The sequence below is a fragment of the Saccopteryx leptura genome, chromosome 4 (genome assembly GCF_036850995.1).
Source record: "Saccopteryx leptura isolate mSacLep1 chromosome 4, mSacLep1_pri_phased_curated, whole genome shotgun sequence".
Lineage (NCBI taxonomy): Eukaryota > Metazoa > Chordata > Mammalia > Chiroptera > Emballonuridae > Saccopteryx > Saccopteryx leptura.
This window is the reverse complement of record NC_089506.1, coordinates 47,864,586-47,870,737: the sequence shown is the minus strand read 5'-3', so window position 1 is coordinate 47,870,737 and position 6,152 is coordinate 47,864,586.

Here is a 6,152-nt window from a genome sequence, read left to right as displayed (position 1 = left end):
GACATTCCTGAATGACAGAATAGAAGGAACAGGGGAGAACATGCCATATTGAGGAAAGATACCAATTATTAAATTTCAAGGAATACATAAGTCATAAAATAATAAAAATTTTTTAAAAAGTCACTCCAAATACGCCCTGGCCAGTTGGCTCAGTAGTAGTGCGTTGACCCGGCATGTCCCAGGTTTGATTCCTGGATAGGGCACACAGGAGAGGCATTGATCTGCTTCTCCACCCTTCCCCCTTTCCTTCTCTCTATCTCTCTCTTCACCTTCCACAGCCAAGGCTCCATTGGAGCAAAGTTGGCCCAGGCGCTCGCTGAGAATGGCTCCATGGTCCCCGCCTCGGGCGCTAGAATGGTTCTGGCCACAGTGAAGCAATGCCCCATGGGCAGAGCATCACCCCCTGGTGGGCGTGCCAAGTGGATCCTGGTCAGGCACATGCGGGAGTCTGTCTGTCTGACTGCCTCCCTCCCTGCTTCTGACTTGAGAAAAAAAAAAGTCACCCCAAATACATCAAAATTAAACTGTGAGAAAGATAAAATCAAAGACAAAGAGAACATCTTACACTCAACCCTAGAGGGAAGACTGGCGATTTAGAAGACCAGAATATGGAGTGGCAGCTGCTTTCTCCCAGAATCAAGGTGCCTGAAACAACGTCCTCAGGAGGCTGAGAGAGAACACAGCGTTCTGATCGTTCAAGAGTCAAGGCAAAATCTAGACATATTTAGATTTACAAAGAAAAAGAAAATGTATTCTCTCTAGGCATTTCCTGAAGAGCTAATAAGAAGGGACATCAGCAGAAGGGATATTACACAATCTTTTAAATTCCGGTCCTACCTACCCATGCTTGTGGTGTGAGGTAAAGCATTTACCTAGGGGGAAATTTATAGCCTTCTATGCATGAATGAGAAAATAAGAAAAATTGAAAAAAAGTATGCTCAAATCAGGAAAATGGACAAAGAGAAACAGAGTAAACCAAAATAGAAGGGGATATATAATAAAGAGAATCAGAATTAATGAACTGGAACACAAAAATAATAGGGATGATTAACAGTTATTTATAATTTATATAGCTATCAAATGATTATTATGCAGAATATATATGTATATATGTATGTATGTATGTATGTATCTCGGACAGAAATTAATAAAAAAGGCAAAAAATAATATAAAAGTTTATGAGCAGGCATTTCATGTGAAAAGAAACATATAAAATGGTTAATAAACAAGAAAACATGCTCAGCCTCACTACTAATTAGGCAATGTCAATTAAAAAATTGACATGCCATTTCATTCCCATTAGATTGTTAAAAATTAAATGAAAATCTGTCAGTGCAAGTGAGGATGTGGGAAAGAGGAACTCGATCCGCTGCTGGTAGGAATATAAATTGGTTCAATGACTTAAACAGCAGTTTGGCACACAAATTGCTTTAGGTGCACACACCGAGAATTTCTTCTTCAGGTGGATTCCCTGTATGTTTGCTGCAGCATTGCTTTTGTTATTGCAACAATTTGAAACTTAAATGTCTATCGATAGAGTTATGGATAAATTTTTGTTTCTAATATCCTGGAATACTTACTATACAATAGTTAAGGTGAATAACCTAGATAAATATGTATCAATATGGGTTGACATAAGAAACAATGTTGATATGCCAAGTGACGTAAACCAAAGAATAAATATTGTATGATTCTACTTATGTGAGTTACCTAGAAAAATTATAGAGGAAATTTATAGAGGTGGAAAGGAGAATGGTGGTTGTTAGGGGTGAGGTAGTGCAAAAACAGTTATAGAGTGTCTCTTTTGGGGTGATAAAATGTTCTGGAACTAGCTAGTGGCAATGGTTATGCAACATAGTATATGTAATTAATATCATTGAACTGTACACTTAATATTACTAAAATGGTAAATTGCTTGTATATTTACAATAAAAATTTTAGAAATACTAATGTTGAAAGGAAGCAACTTATAGGATGGGCAAATATACTATCTAAGGATGTAAAATTGTTTGTGAAACATGCATATATAATATATTCCAAGTATGGCGACATGAATGGACAGGATACGGACCAGCTTCAACACAGCATTTTCCCCAGAAAGCGTGCAAACTTGGGAGCCTCAGTGGTATCTGTGATAGTTCTCAGAAAAGCAGAAGTTCTGCAGGGAACAGAACAGAACAAAATGTTGACCCTTAATTCTTAGTGGTGATACATGAACATTTAAAATGTTTACACTTTAAAGATACCCAGAAGCACAGTTTTGGAACATGTTCTGATCATCTAGTTGACAATATCCAAAATTTACAAAATAGGATGGTGATGGGTGGAGATGGGGAAGGAAGGGACAATGTCAGAGTCTAGGCACGGTATGTCTCAGAAATGTCTGTTTGCATCTTTCTTACTCCAGAGAATTTAACTACTAGATATTCCTATGTATTGCAGTGGCCCAAGTGTGACAAGAGTAGTCCCTATATTTCAGTAAATGAGTGTGAGCCAGGCTTTTGTGGAAGACTTTCCATACAAGGTGCTCAAGTGAGGGAAATCATATGGTGCCTTCTGGCTGGCTGAATTGTACGTGGATTCTAGCTCACTGTAAATAACCATGAACAAAGAATATCTCAGTAGCCAATATTTTTCTCTGCTGGTATCAAATGAAATTCATTTGGTATCAGCTGGAGTTTTTATAGTGCTAATGGAAGTTATTTTCAGTTATCACGTCAGCCCATAAGTATACAAAGGCAGCAATTTCACTGGTAATCTGAAGATCAGTTTGTATGTAGGGGGTATGCTTTAGACTGCTTCTGCAGTGTAAGCTTTTATCTTAAGAAATGTGGAGGAATCATAAATAAAAAGGGAGTGATGAAACAGAACATCCAACAAGGGCTAAGTTTGGGTTTGGCAACATTTCATAGTGTGAACATCTGAACTCCAAGATGTGATGGCGGCCAGGAAGCCCTGGGCACAATGGGGAGCTTGGGCATCTGAAAACTCATTCCACTGAATGTTAGTTTGCTCTCCTCCTCATTTCAATGATTGCTCTTTATATACTAACAGTTCTTGCTTCTGTGCAGCCGCTATTTGATCTCATTCCATGGGGGAGAAGAACAGAGCTGGAACCATCAATTTTTGTTTTTTTAATAAGCACATGTAATTTTGCCATACTCCTACTAGGTACAAGAACAATAATGGAGCCCTGTAAATAAAAACCTGCTCCCTGCAGGATTTTAATTATTTACATTCTTTCAGCACAGAGAACTCCCATTCTTTGTGATGATAGCGTGTGTGGAGATTGGAGGATCAAAATGCAGTGCCAAGGTTATTAGCCCCTGTTCTCCTCTCTGAACATGGACATGCTAAATGCCTGAAATATTTGTACCAATAACTGTCACTGGTTGCACTGCAGGAAGCTTGTTTTGTAGAAAGGACTCTGGAGCCTAAGGGATTTTCCCCCAGAGATCAGAGGCAGGGTCCTCTGACTCCCACTACTACGCTATGTGTCCAGCTCTTAGTAGAAGAGAACACTGCTTGTAAAAGGAGTAAACAAGAATTGTACATATAAAATGGTTAAAATGGTAAATGTTATGTTATATACATTTTCCCATAATAAAAAAAAAATGAGGAAGCAAGTGAACGGATGCTAATGAATGTTGTACTAGGTATTGTGAGGAATGGTCAAGTGTCCCACAGATTGGAGAGGAGTTATTTATCTATCTGTGTATAGCCTTTGTTTGAATGCCTTGGGAAAGCATGGGCTAGATCTCATGTTTGCATTCTTAGTTCTGAGTCAAGAGCATGGGTGTGCAGTGGGCACCATGGGCACCCACCCAGACCCCTTCACCAAACTAGCGTACCCATTCCCCAGCTGCTAGGAGCCTTGGTGCTTACAGCTCACAGCTGCCCTTGGCCAATGGAGAGCTGCCCCCTGACCCATTCAGATGACCCATTTTTGCTTAGCTCTATTCTTCTGTTCTACCTCACTATTTTTCTTCTCCGGTAATGAATCACAATGGTAGAGCTTCTTGGTGGAAGGTTGAGGTAGTTTACAGCAGTGGTCTCAACTGAAATGCGCTTCTCAAAGGGTCTATGAGCATGGAAAGTTTTTTAGAAAATCAATGTTTAGATCCTTAGATTCTTTAAGTCCTTTTTTCTACAACTCATTCCTGAAGAACTTGCCTGAGTTCACAATAGTCCTTCTTCCAAACTGTAAACCAAAATCAGACTTCTAACCCATCTCAAATCTTACCCATGGATTTAAAGTGTGAACACCTCTTGAGCTTTCAAAAAAAAGGAAGCTTCCTTTAAATATTAATGAAGTTTCAATAAATCCACTGGGATTCCCGTGTTTCTCTGTTTTAAGCACTATTCTATTGCGAGTGAAATTAGGTGTTTTGGACCTGGGTTTGGATGTTTTGGTTCCGATATAAGAACAGTGAAAATTATGACAATTTTTGTTTAATGACTGTGTCTCTTCCATTTCCTTCCTCTGTCAAAGAAAGAATGTTAGATTCTGTGAGAGCAAAGCAAAGTGTACTTTAAGAAATACTGAATACTGGCCCTGGCCGGTTGGCTCAGTGGTAGAGCGTCGGCCTGGCGTGCGGGGGACCCGGGTTCCATTCCCGGCCAGGGCACATAGGAGAAGCGCCCATTTGCTTCTCCACCCCCACCCCCTCCTTCCTCTCTCTCTCTTCCCCTCCCGCAGCCGAGGCTCCAATGGAGCAAAGATGGCCCGGGCGCTGGGGATGGCTCCTTGGCCTCTGCCCCAGGCGCTAGAGTGGCTCTGGTCGCCGCAGAGCGACGCCCCGGAGGGGCAGAGCATCGTCCCCTGGTGGGCAGAGCATCGCCCCTGGTGGGCGTGCCGGGTGGATCCCTGTCGGGCGCATGCGGGAGTCTGTCTGACTGTCTCTCCCCGTTTTCAGCTTCAGAAAAGTACAAAAAAAAAGAAATATTGAATACTTTTTTAATGTTTTTAACTGTAAGCAATTCTTTTCAGCTATTCTTTGAACTCATCCTTAGTCTGTTTTATTAGCTGGAAAGAAGAGACCTTGTAACTAACTGCCTGGCAGTAGGTTAACATTGCAAAATCTTTTAAGTGTAAGTGAAATGTTTCTAGCACTACTTAAATTCTTAGAATACATTACACAGAACCCTCGGGAAAAACTTTTATGCAATTTCTTTTAGATTCCAAATGTGTTGGTCAATTAGTTAAAAATTATTTTGTTTTAAATTATAAAATATTTATTCTGGGTACCATCTGTCTTAATCTTACTTCACATTTAAAATGCTTAATATTTTCCATTTCTTGTTTACATAAAATTATATACGGTAGCTGCTGAATGGATTGTTTTTAGCAGTATTTATTTATTTCTAAGAAAAATTTGTAATGATTATTAATTATTTATTCAAATTTAAACTATATTTATATTTTTGTTTGGTTGTTTACTAGTACTTTTAATGATTACACAATATAGAAATATTTTTAACACTTAGAACATTATAATTATAGGAAATGAAACAAATTTTAAAAACTTAATTTCTATAAACATATTTTTGTTGAATAGAGTGAAATGTGATTAATAAAAGACTTCAAAGCATTAAAATTTATTACATTAGAGTACAACTCTAAACCAAGAGGAATAAAATACATATAAAAGAGAGAATAAGAAATATGAACATTTCTGAAAATTTAGAAAGCTTGTTCATATACTGTTAAATTGATAATAGGGGTCAAGAGCTATGAAAAGTCTGAGATTTTATTCTCCTTACAAGCTTGCAAGTTAGCCTGTCACAGTTTCTTGGCTGATAGTAGAAGACATGAAGTTCCCGGGTCAGAAAGAAAGACTTCATTATTTAGCATTTGGCAGACAGCATGTGCTTTATGCCTGGCTTGGCCCCCATGTCTAGCAAGGGTTGTGGTGTTATGGCTTTGTAGTATGTCTACTTGAGTAGGCTGAACTACATCTCCCAGAATTCTCTTTCCCATGTGTTTTTAGTTAGGGTGAGAGATTTGCAGATCCAAAAAGGACATGGCAGCCATTTTGTGGCTCACACACCTTTTCTGATCTGGTTCACCTTGTTGGAGTAAGGCAGCAGCAGGGCCTGCACATGTTCCACCTTCCCTTGGATCTTCTATTAGCTTCTCTGACTCCTGGACC